The sequence below is a fragment of the Mastomys coucha genome, unplaced genomic scaffold, assembly GCF_008632895.1.
Source record: "Mastomys coucha isolate ucsf_1 unplaced genomic scaffold, UCSF_Mcou_1 pScaffold10, whole genome shotgun sequence".
NCBI classification, from domain to species: domain Eukaryota; kingdom Metazoa; phylum Chordata; class Mammalia; order Rodentia; family Muridae; genus Mastomys; species Mastomys coucha.
The window spans coordinates 1,543,526-1,556,832 of NW_022196892.1; the positions used below are offsets into that span (position 1 = coordinate 1,543,526).

Consider the following 13,307-nt stretch of genomic DNA (forward strand, 5'->3'; position numbering starts at 1 on the left):
AAAAATAATAAAATAAAATAAAATAAAATACAAAAACAAAAACAAACCCCTAGCTCCTAGCTGGCTTCTCCTGCTTCTTTTCCAAACCCGAGCTGCTGCTGATTTGGAGCTTTTCCTCAGTTTAGACACTAAAGTCTCTCCACTTAATAAGTTGTGGGTGATGGCGCCTGAGTAGCCGCCCTTCCTCTCCCCCTGCAGCTTCAGTAGGAAAAGATCAATCTAGCATATAAAAGCAGGCACAGATAAATGACTAAACACTGTAGTACAATGAAGGCATACATCTCTGAAATGAGAATCTTGAAAATCAATAAGAATTGAAATTGAAAAAGGAAGAATTGTAGCTGTCAAGACTCGGGATGTCAGAGGGACATTCACACGGAGGTCCATTTGGCTTCTCTGATGACTGGGAACATCATCAATTAAGAAAAGTTGTCTCTGGGGTGACCTTTGTTATGTGTCTTAGAAAAGCATTGCATCTCATCCCCAGGACTAGATGCCTCTCCCAATTCAAAATTGACCTTACCCATCATGTCAGCTTCCAGGATGAGGATGCCTTCCTCTTGCCAGTGAAGGAATCCTGAGGAGGAATTACAAGCCAGAGTTGAGAGTTTGTGAGGCTAGAGATGAGTCCAGTAAGACCAGCACAGGCTAGAACTCCACTGTTCAGTTCATTTTCCTCAGTTTGCTCTATCTTTTTTTCTGAGATTTTTAAATCTTAGAATTTTGCATAACGACTCCCAAATCACAACAGGAATACCCACCATTTGTTGAATAGACGTGCCTGGTATTGTTAAAGCAACTATGTGCATTTGTATATGATAGTGGTAAGAGCCAATGCTAAAGGATAATGATTGTGCATCATCTCATGAGCTCTATGACACTCCTTTGAAGGATTTCTTATCATTATCTTATTTTACAGATAAGGACACTGCAGCTTCAGAGAGGTTGAACACCTTGACCCACATCACACAGCTGTTCCTGAACCAAGCCAGACTTAATAATTCTTTTTAGGGTCTCAAACCCTTTCCTTCTTTCCCATTAGCAGCTGTCAATTTGACTTCCATCAGTTCTTTTGTCTGTGACTCATTCCACTTCCTAAAGATGACTCACCCATAATTGCTGCCAAGTCCTTATTCCTGCTACACTATGCTAACCAGTATCCATATCAGCTCATAACAGGGTCTACAACATTCTCTGGGACAGGGTTCTTTTTCCATTAAAATTATACCACCCAATTTTAGAAATAAGTAAGAAGAGCTGCTGGAGGATTCTGCGAATATTTTACCATGAACACACAACCAGAAACAAAGTAGCTATGGTCTGAGCAGAGCTAAGGCATGTTGCAAAGTATCTTTCTGTTAATGATGAAAAGCAAAACTCTGTTGTTAGAAGACCTGCTGTGTTTACACATAGCAGTAGGACCCAGTGAGATGAATTCACAATAAGCAGATATGAGTTTGTGTATCTCCTTCATTATGAGGCTATTTTCTAATTTATTTTCTCAGGAAAAAGTTGTGTTTAATAGTACATGTATGTACTTTGGTACCTTAAGTTAGAGTTTTCTCCAATAGAACTATTTTGCCATTTGAAATGTAAAATCAAGAGGTATAATTCAAACTAATATGACAAACTCCTTTAGAAAAGTATGCTTTTCAAACATATATTAACATTTGCATGAAGGCAGAGGGCCTGAAGTCCCCAAACATGTATTTTTCATGAGCTGGGTGTTTTTCTCTCACATCTGAGGCTTCATAGGTAATCTCCAAGGCTGTTTATCAAACTCTAATGGTGTATGCCCCACTTGGGGATCTCATATTTAAAATGCACCTTCTGGGCTGGGGTGAAGGTCTTGCCATGCAAGCATGAAAACCTGAGTTTGATTCCAAAACTCACTTAAAACTGGACATAATGGCATACATCTGTAATTGCAATGTTCCTATTGTAAGATTGGAGACAAAACAGGAGGAAGCTCACAGACCAGCTAGGCTGACATATACAATGGTGAACAAGAAGGAACCCTTGTTGAAAATGAGGACTTAAACCCAAGGTTGCCCTCTGTTATCTACATACTTGTCATGGCATGTGGATGCCTGCACTTACACACATGATAACATATGTACACATAATACATATAATATACACACAGAGGTGGGAGGAAAGAAAGGGACAGAGAATAGGAGGAAAAGAAGGAAGAGAATGGAGAAGTAGAGGAAGCTGAAGTGTGATGGAGACTCTGTATGTCTTCCATGTTGTATTAGAGCATCATAGTTTGTAGATCAAGCCTCTGGTGTACTGTGGGTTTGGCAACCATGAAGACATGTGCTGCAGAAACATTTTTATGCACTAGAGGCCACAACACTAAGATTTGTAAAAAGATGAATCTGTTCCTTCTGGTTTGTTTTCCTTCCCAAGCTTTAACAGAATTGGTTACACAGAACCATACTCTCACCACTTCTGAAGTGCAAAGTCAATTTTCTGCTGGCAATTGCTAATTTCAACTTGAGATATCTGGAGAGTTTAGAAGTGGGTGTCAGCTGGCTGTGCTGCTTATACAGAACAAATGGTTCTGTGGTTGAGTCCTGGAAGACTGGTGCTGAGCAGCGACCCTTGTAGATGAGCATCTGACTTCAAAAGAGCTTCATAAATAGCACTTGCAAGTGAACACTCGGACTCTTTCTCCTTTCCAGTGTCTCAACTTCCTTCTATGTCTATAAACAATAACATAGTTACAGGACTTTATATTTTACTAATTCCAGTCACTTAGTATTTACCAAGATTTCCTGCCCATGACATGGCCGTTCTGTCTTAGCTACTTTAACAACAAAAGATTCATAGAGAAGAAATCTGGTGTTTCAGGAAGCTGGGCTCCATGATGTTCTCTGGTGTTATATCCAGTTTCTCTGTGTTTCAGTTGAAGAAATGAATGAGACATGTGTCATTGGATTTATTTAATGTAAGAACAAAAATATAGAATGCTGCCCACAGATCAGGGACAGTCTAGTAAGCATGTGGCTTAGGAACTCTGGTTTAGGCTCCAGGAACTTTTCCCTCTCACAGGGCAAGGAAGAATTCTCCAAAGGGTGAATCTTTCTTATGTTGTCCTAGTTTTCTATGGCTACTGGAATAGGTTTGCTTGGATGAGTCTGAGGCCATCCAATTACTTCTTTCCTTTATCTTGGTCACTTGCTCCCACAGTTACTTTTCTGATGATTCACATTCATATAGATTTGACCTATCTTCTTGTACCTGGGCATATGATAAAACCAGTCATTATCAGTGAGAAGCTATGGTGACAGCCAGGTCACTCCTGAAGATGTAATTGAAAAGACACTTCACCTCTAAGATGCTAAATCTGCAACCCAAGTCAACCAGAGAAAACGAACCTGAATCATGAAACAAGTCTACAAAATACCTATCCATTGCTCCCCAACAATGGCAAGGCTATTATAAACAGACTTTTAAACAAACAAGAGAAAACAAGGACCCCTGAGGACTAGATAGAGCAGTTCTGTGGACTGAGTCTTCAAGAAGGAGCAAAGTGTAAGAGATACACAGCTGGTTCAGGAGTTTAACAAGTGAGGTTTCCCTGGCTTTGGCTGATATACCAAAGTAATATAGTAACACTGGAAGATGGGGACATAACTGAGTATGGCGAATGGAGAAATTCACTGCACTGTCCTTAGAACATTTCTACGTATCTAAAATTCTTTCAATATGAAACATTCATTGGGAATGATATTGAAAACAGCTGGAAAGAGAAAGAACGGGATTTAAGGAATTACTGAAGCTTTTTGAAGGAATGTTACATAGAACACACACACACACAGAGACAGACAAATATACACATCTGCTTCATGGGAGTATTATTTTCCTAATCCTGTCCTGAGAAAATAACTATAGAGAATCAAGGATGACCACAAGAAAAGGAGCAGAACTCTTTGGTGTTACATGGAATGTGACTCAAGAAAAGACTCATGGATGTAAGCCAGATGCACAACTGACATTTACCAAATTGCTTTGAAGGCAAACATTGTCCGGAGGAACTGTTGAAAAATTTGTCTGGTGACTAATCCCAAGCTGGATTCCAATGGAGGAAATTGGAGAGATCCATTAGGCAGACAGGGCTGTCCATTTCCTCGGAATTATCGACCGTGGCAGTACCCTTGCTCTGTGCACATGTGCCACCTCAGAAGCTCCCCTGCCAGAAGCGAGTTAAGTGGAAACATCACAATCAATAAAAGACACTCTATTTTCCATTTGCTCATTGTTTTTTAAAGGCTTATTTTGTAACAGCACAAGGAAGATTCAATTCAATATCAATTCACCTTCTGGGTGGGGAGAGGACTCAGGTATTGACTTTCAGCACTGGATAAAGCTTGCGATAAGTCTTGGCTTGCTTAGGTTCCCAGCAAAGCACAACCTCAGCCTTGGAGAACCCAAGGATGAGCAGAAGTTTGGTATCAATTTGTGGTGCTGGTGCCTATTCTGTTCAGCCAGTAATTCGACAGCAATGGTGCTAGAAACTTCTACTGGTGGGAACCACACTGATCCCAAATCTGCCTGTAGTGCTTGGGTGCATGGAGCATCCCTGTGTGGACTTGTTTTTTTCCATACCAAAGGCTTAGTTAGCATCAGCTGTTTGTGAGCTGTTCCTGCCACTTTTCTACTCACCTATCTAGGGATGACATACTTAGTTTGACCTTACCATTTTGGTTTTGGAAATTTGAATTTCTTTTATTTTTTTAAAATAGTTGTAGCTGAAAATGTGTCCGTCTTAGAAATGCGTTTTCAAAGTTATCTTGTCCTTCTTGCCCCAGTCCAAATTAAAAAAAAAAAAAAAACATAAAATTAATTTAGTATGTGATATTTTTGTGTGTAAACATTTGACTGTTGTTAAATTAACTGGTTCCAGGACACTTGTAGATAACAAACTTTGAACACTTTGAAGACTTTATAAAAGGTAGAATAATATTTGTGTATAATCCCTGTGTATTTTTCCATATGCTTTGAATCCTTCCTAGATCAGTTATCTTGTCTAACATGATGCAAATGCTGTGTTCATAGTCACTGTGTGATGATTTGTTGTTTAAACTGGTTGTTCATTATACAGCTAAGTGTTATGTATCATAAATTACTTAAGGAATAATGACAAGAACACATGTCTATACATATTCAACACAGAGGTTGATCAGGCTACTCCTACTCTACACTGCTGCATGATCTATAAGGCAGAGGTTTATCAGACAGTTTTGTCTGCCAGACTCCATTTTGAAAGTAGTATTTGACTGTACTCTGAAGGCAGATTTGCATTTGGTCCTTAGTGGACATGCATATACCACCACTGAACATTACCCACGAGGTATGGACAGATCCATGACTTCTTCCTGAAAGTATAAATGGTGCTACCCTGTAAAGTTATCAAAGCATACTGGTACAGTAGGAATGCAGGGGCTTATTAACATCATATCAGGATGAGTGGGCTTGAGAATTATCAGACACTCAAGATTTAGGAAAGGGCCCAGGTCTTTCATCTGAACCATGTAAAGAGGAGGACACCTAAAAATGAGTGGCAATGGCCCTACTGACCTCTCATCCCTATATAATATCCCATATAATATATAATAATAATATAACAATGTTGAGGAACCAACACTCAATACTCCCAGGAGCTTCAGCTCTGCTCAGACCCCACTGCTGGCATGACGTACTTGAATTGTCATCTCTCTGCCTACTTGTTGATGTGTCTGAACATGCATCCATCTGTCTATGTATTTGCCCATCTGGACCATCCTCTGCTATGTCTCATTTCTACAGTCCAACTCAGAGCATAGACTTGTGTCTCTATCAGACTTCCAGCAGGGTCAGGAATCAGTTATCAGATAGAATCCTTGCCCAAGACCCTGGTTGCATCTAGATCAGCTTCTCTGCCCTTTGGCCCTCATTAAAATTCATTAACTATACTGTCCCTTTACCCTTTACAGATAGTCTGTAACCTATATTTAAATGTATATGTAGATATATTTCCTATGTGGTATGTACTATGTGGTGTAGAATTAACATTAGTAACTAAAATTGGAATAATAAAAGAAAACATGTTTGTTTCAGCTAAGGCTGTCAAAGAAAATGGATATTTGGCAAATTATTACCAATGAAACCATTGTACTTCATGAACTTACTGCCATTCAGTAAATGCTGACATTTTGAGAGCGCACGGACATCTGTGTCTGAGTTTCTGCCATGGTACACTCATAATGAACTTTGTTTTTAATACAGCAAAGGCTTATTCATGTAATATTTATTTTTTGTTATAATTAATCTAATACAATTGCCTTATTTGTTGACTAAATCAATTTAAGCCTTAAAGTCTCAAATCTTTATGTAGGTTAAGCACAAGATGAGATATTTTTCTCCTTAGAGAATTCCTCTACATGAGAACTAGAATTAATTCACCCTTGATAATTTCTTACTTCTCTCTTATGCTTTACATGGGGCTCTTAAAATAAATACACATTATAGTACCTTTCTGATCCATGTTAATGGCTCTCTCTCTCTAATCTTCAAGGTGTATACATTTTGGCACCTAGCTAGTTCATTTCAGTTTGGTAAACACCAAAGAATATATTGAAACAAAAGCATCTTAGCTATTTTTACTGTTGTTGGGATAAAATGCAATGTCAAAAGCAATGTAAAGGAGGAAGAGCTTATTTGGGCCTATGTTTCCAGAGGGATAAGAGTGAATGATAGAAATGGTATGTGGCTATGAAATCTCAAATTCCAGTGCCACACTTTCCCCAGCAAAGCCACAACTCTTAAATCTACCTACACAGAGCCACCAACTAGAGACCAAGTATTCTAAGAACTGAGCCCATGGTGGACACCCTCCTTCTAATTGCCACAAAAAATATGGAAAGAGCATTAAGCAGTAGATTTGTGCTTGAGTGTTTGAGACCAATAGGTAACATCCTCTTAGGTTTTTGCTATCTGACACATATGGCAGAGGATGTGTGAAGGGAATCTGGCACAGTCATTGCATTACCAACAGCACTTAGAGTAAATGAGTCAATTTGCCCACATGTTGGTTGGGCTATACAGATTGTCTGAGTGGAGTCCTTCTGTCCTTCTCCAAGTAAAGCTGACCAGCCCCACCTTCTCCATGTCCTCACTGAACATGTTTGTTTTGTTGTTCATGATGCTTCCAGGTAAAGATAATAAGCTGTAGCTCTGTCTCTCGCACGGCTTCAGGATGCGAAGTATCTGTGGTTGGGGCCTGGCTGGTTGTTTCCCGAGTTCCCAGCTGAGCTTTGCAGTAGGAAGCACATCATTAGAACTCAGAAATATTTGCTTTGTGATTCTGGAAGTATTTCAACATCACCTTACTCCTGTAGTTGGTAGAAAATCTCACAATCATTACATAGTTCTTTCCTTATGACCCATAAAGTACATGGAAATAAGAGGATTGGCTTGCTGCCTATGACACACGGTGTCTAGTACACACAGTCCTGAGCTTAACAGGCATATGCTTACTTAAGAACAGTCAGAAACCATTATAATAAGAAGGGACAATTATCAAAAGCATTTACTGCTGGTGTACTGTTTTAACCCACCCTCATGATTACAGCGCTTTAAGATGACTTAAAGATAATGTGAATATAACATGTATTGAAAGTGCCATGGGGATTTACTTGAGTTTTATACTGTATATTTTTAGAAACTTCCATAGGCAAAATGCTCTCAAAGACATTTATGTGAAGAAAATTGTTCTCAGATTCTACTGGTGTGTGATACTTGTTTAAAATGTAGATTCTTGCTCTCATCCCTCAGCATGAGATTCAGGAGGTCTGAGATGGAACCCAGTGTGTAATACCAGGTGATTTAGGTTCAGAGAGGCTTCAGGCTACCTTATGGGTAAGGGATTTTACAATTGGAAAGAATTGAGACCCACTCCAATCTCTTCCATTGGATCTGAAAGGCCATCTTCTTTGTAAACAGACACAGAATCCTCAGGTATCCAGAAAATTCTACTCAACCAGTAGGTCCAACAGAAAGCAGCCCTGACAGGGCCTCACTGACTTCAGAGTTTGGATTTATGTTCTCCCTCAAAACAGATGTCGAAAGCTCCACCTAAACTGTGATACTCTTAGGAGGTGGGGCCTTTGTAAGATAATTTGATCACGAGGGTAAATCCTTAAGAATAAGATTAATGACTTTGGGGAAGAGCCTCTAGGGAGTTCTTTGCACTATGTAAAACACAAGGAGAATCTGCCAGTCTGTAACTCGAGAGCACATAACTGTTCACATTCTTTGGTTTCATATAGCCCAGGCCTGCAGAACTATAAAAATACATTGTATAAGTCTATCTATGCTGTGTACATACAGCAGGCTCAGGTAGACACCATCTCTGTCTTTCTTGCTTGTTTGATTCTTCATTTGTGATCTTTTCTCTTTGTAAATCACGTTCCATGAAGTACTTAGATATATGTGTGTATATACACTGCCTTATAGTATGATATTTTTGTTATACAAAAACTCAGCCAAAGGCAATGGAGACATTCAAGATGTCTCCACATTCAGAAACTCCTGAAATCAAAGTCAGACTGGTGAGAGACCATCCTTTATGATAAGTGTGCTTTTATTAGCTTAGTGGAGTTCTGAATTCCTCCTCTTGGTGCTTACTTCCAGGAATTTGGTTATAATAGGCACCATCTTAGACAGCTAACGGTTTCCATTCTGGCATCAATGGCTTGGATTTCTGGAAGTATGACTTAATTGATAGAAATTTATGGAGATCTGCTCTTTCCATACTTCAGAAGTTTACAAAGTTCCTCAGAACTTCTATCCTTGGTGAAATAATAGTTATCTTTGATCTCTGAGGGCACATGTCTGTGTGTGTGAATGTGAAATGAGTACATTTTAAAGCAAATAAAATAAAATAAAATAAAATATTTTTCTTAGACTCACTCCCTGTTTCTAGATCACAAAGATTTCACTTTGGACAGTGCAGTGAAGCCTAAGTAATTATCCTTGTTGTGTCTCTGGATTGTATTCCTGACAGTGACCACTTCAAAATATTCCAATATGAACCTTTCTTCTTTTCATCTGTGTTTTCAAACAACAAACCAGTGGTCACATAAATGGAAGCAAGGGATTTTGGAATGGGTGTAGCCCACCATCTTCCCTGAGGAAGCCATACTATTTATATATGCCCTTCCCCCATCCCCTGAGCAGGCTAATCAGACCTTAATTGTTTGCCACAGTCAGTCTTCCACCTACCTGGGTGGAGTCTTCAGACCTAGGTGGAAGTCTCTTGCCTTGCCCACTTGCAGAAGCAGACTGCCCTCTGAGCTGCTGAGCTTGTTTTGCAACAGAATCCCGCTGAATCAATGCAACAGAACTCAGCCAAAACAAAGGATAGGTCTTTGGGTTTCCCCTATATAGATGTGGTGCTAAAAATTAAACTTTGAGCCATGATCAGAAATCTTTGTCTTGGCTTCATTCTTCTCTGGCCCACCCTTCCTATTTCATTCCCAGCCTCCCTTTCAGGTGTACCTAGTTCTCTATGACTGCTGGACAGTTACGTGTGTGTGTGTGTGTGTGTGTGTGTGTGTGTGTGTGTGTGTGTGCATTGCTATCATTATAGGCTCAAACCAGCCACAGAGAGAGAACAGTAGGTAGCTTTCATACCAAGAGCTGAAAGTGTAAATGAATTTGAATGCCTTTATGATCAGAAGCAACAATCAGATTACAGAGAGTGAAGCTTTTATTATGACAGAGCCCAACATGTGAAGTAAATAATGATGATTGATACCTTTCATTAGCATGCAGGTTTCCCCTTTTGTGTTTGCAAAGAAGAGCCCTGTTCGCAGCATTACAGACTTCCAATATCTCAATAGAGTCACTCCTTACCTCCCCCTCCTCTAAAAGGGATGCTAATATTGATCTGATACAGGTGGTAGGTGAAAGAAGTGAGTGTTACTACAAAATACCTTTGCTCAGGGCAGAAGATGACCAGAGCACTTATTTGGGATGTCCTCATCTTGTCCTTTCTCAGCCTGTTTCCTGCCCATCCTTGACCTTTCACATCCATCACTACCTGCAGCACTGATTCAGCTAGCCTTTGTCCACTGCTTCATTTCAAAACTGCTCACCCTACTCTGACCATGTAGAGCATGTCCTGAAACAGTGTGTGATGCTGTCAGCATTTATATAGGCCTGTTTGTATCTTATAGCTCATGTTTTTCAGTTGACTTTTGTTACCCAAACCCTCCTGCTAGCTTGACATTCAGTATATAGACCGGGCTAACCTCAAACTTGCAATACTTCTCCTGCCTCTGTCTCCCAAGTTCTAGAGTTAAAGACATGCATTACTGTGCCTTATCAGATTTTTGAATTACAAGAGACTATATTTTTTTCATACAACATATTTTGATCATATGTTTGATGTTCTTCTCTCTCTCTCTCTTAATGGCCCCCAAACACAAAATGAAATCAAAACAAATGAGCAAAAGACAAATAAGACAATGCAAAACAACACACACACACACACACACACACACACACAGACTGATACCAAAAGTCCACTAGAGTTCATTTTGTGTTGCCCAACTACTCTTGTACTCTTGAGGCCTGTCCTGGAATGTGGGTTGGTTCTCCACTGGAGAAAACTGATGTGCCATTACCAACAGGTAGCAGCTGCCAATAGCTTCTTCTGTGTCAGGGATGTGAACCTGTGTCTATTTTCTCCTCTCAGTGCTTGGACCTATCTGGTTTAAACCTGTACAGATGTAGTGTGTGTTGTCACAGACTCTGTGTGTTCAGATGTGTGCATCAGCCCTGTTGCAACTAGAGGATACTGTGTCCTTGGAGTTATTCTCCAGCCCAGACTCTTATAATCTCTCTACTTCCTCTTCCACACAGATCTCAGAGCCTTGAGGAGAGGGCTTTAATGAAGACATCCCATTTAGGACTGAGTGTGCTCTGAAAACCTGCACTCTCTCCATATTGTCCTGTTGTATGTCTCTGTGTTTATTTCCATCTACTGCAAGAAGCTTTTCTGCTGATGGTTGGCCAAACCAGCAAACAAAAAAAAAGGGAAAGACTCTTAAGAAACTCACATCAGTGGCAAAAGGTTTGATGTCTCTGATCATCTGGCATCATTGGTCAATGCCTATATCCTTCCAGTTCCCAACCCTGGTCCTCCATCTGCCTCCTGCACCTGCCCCTCAAGTTCTAATGCAGATTGGACTCCAGCTCTGAGTAGCTTCACACTGCCTGATGTGTAACTTTGCAGGCCCTTCTGGCTCCTGAGCTAGCCAAATGACTTTCTGGCATAGGCAGCTTCAAAGACCCGAGACCAGATCTCAGATGCACAATTGGAAATATTTTATCTCACCTCATATAAACAACCCAAGTCAAAAGAGAGCTATACCTCTCTACAATCTGACCCTAATTTGTTGCTCCAGCTTTCATGCCCTTTCCACATCCTTCTCTCCTTGTGACCTTTCACATTTTAAGTCCATGCACTACTGTTTCCTGTACCCAGGCCATGTTCCCTGCAACTAATCATATTTATCTTATCAATGTCTGTCTTTTCAGAATTCTCTTAAATGCCACTTCACCCTTCCTGGGGTGGGTGTCACCCAGTTATTTTTCGGGTCTCTTTTCTTCCTGTTCACGGCGTATCTTTCCAGTTGTCCTTCTCATTGTTTTTTCACAGTTTGTTGTCATTTCCTTTGGACCTGTCATTCCCATTGAGAGGATATGAACATCTCAACAGTACAAGCATGGTCTGCTTCTTCTTCCACTTAAAGAACCCTGAATCAAGACAGTTCTCAGCTCAGGAAAGGTGATTACATGGATATGGAAAGAACAAGAACATAGCAAAAAATAAAATGTTCTTTCGACATCTCTGCCCTCTCTTCCTCCTCCCCAACCCCATGGTCCAGGCCCTTGTTGTTGTTATCTATGGTATGGTACCTAATTGAGACTAAATTTTTTTCATATCAAAGATTCCAGGTCACCCTAGGAAACTGAGGCTAGCCATCTATGCTGTGCAATAATTAGATGCCTAGATTTCTTCTCAGGTAAAGTGAGGTAACAATTTCTAGGTGAGCATTTGCTCTTTTATCATATGATATTTAGGGTGTGGAAATGGTAAAAACAAAAAAAAAGAAAAAAGAATAAAGAAAAAAAAGAAAAGAAAAGAAGAGAAGATAAAAGAAAAGAAAGCATTATCTACATACAGGTCTACTCCATCTGCCTAGCTTGCTCCAGATGCAAGTTTCGATCCATGGGTGCACTTAAAATGCACATGAAGGCAAGAAATGAGAAAACCAAGTGAGATTACCATGTTTTACAGGTGAGCACATGAAGTTGCTTTTAAAAAATCTCTGCTTAACAAAAGACTAAAATGTGAATGTATTGACCAGGTGTGGTGGATCACACCTATAATCCCATCCTCAGAAAGATGTCACAAGGCTATGAGTACAAGACCCTCCTGGGACATAGTAAAAGTTAATATATAAAATTTTTTGAGAAGACATTAGTGTGTGTGCCAGTTGCAAAATCTAACCTGGTATGTCTCCCTCCTCACCACTCTCTTTCCTGCTATTCTTCTAGTCCTTTGCTACTTAGAGTAAACAGAATAATATTTACAGGAACCCCAGCAGGTGGCCTTGTGTAGCAGCATCACATGAGGTCAAAAGCAGAGTCCCTTGATGGACATGTTCCTAGGAGAATGCCCAGTGTCTGTCTCCTTTCTTAGCACTCTAGGGCAGAGGTTGGTATTTTTGTTGCTGTTGTTAAATAACTGAATGTATATTTTGATTTGAAGTCAAAGAAGCAAAAGTGATGATACTATATAGATGCTTAGACAATAAGACAGAAAGCTAATGCCTTTATTTTTTCATAAAATTTAAAAGAATAGAGTCTATTTAGCTCAAAGACCATATAAAAAGCCAGATTTTGCCTGTGGATTTCAGTTGAATGATTCCTTCTCTAACAAGGTAGAAATATTTAGTTCAGAGGTCCCAACAGAATCAATAAATATGCATGTAAACAGTTAGAATATAGGTGCATTAATAAATAATCATGTATATGAATATCTATGTGTCAACCTTTACTCTGGCAAGGTTTGTTAAATATATACAGATACTGTGAAATTTCCTGAGCAAAGGTTTTTAAGTTTGTTGACTTTGCTTGAGCCACAGATAAATGGCTCGTTTTCCTAAGAAGTCAGAGTTTACATGGAGCTTCTAGGCTTGCATCCAGGCAACCCTTTCTGAGACCCTATACTATCCATAAGAATTTAG

At 39.7% G+C, this 13,307-nt stretch overlaps 1 long non-coding RNA gene across 1 annotated transcript in view; it reads left to right on the forward strand.

Moving 5' to 3' along the window:
- The window catches only part of LOC116072960, a 77,702-nt gene extending 65,800 nt beyond the window's left edge, over positions 1-11,902 (forward strand). The window contains exons 11-12 of the long non-coding RNA XR_004111606.1: positions 10,915-11,125; positions 11,714-11,902. This is a non-coding gene — a long non-coding RNA (uncharacterized LOC116072960). The remainder of the gene's footprint in view (positions 1-10,914; positions 11,126-11,713) is intronic.
- Positions 11,903-13,307: the final 1,405 nt, after the last annotated feature.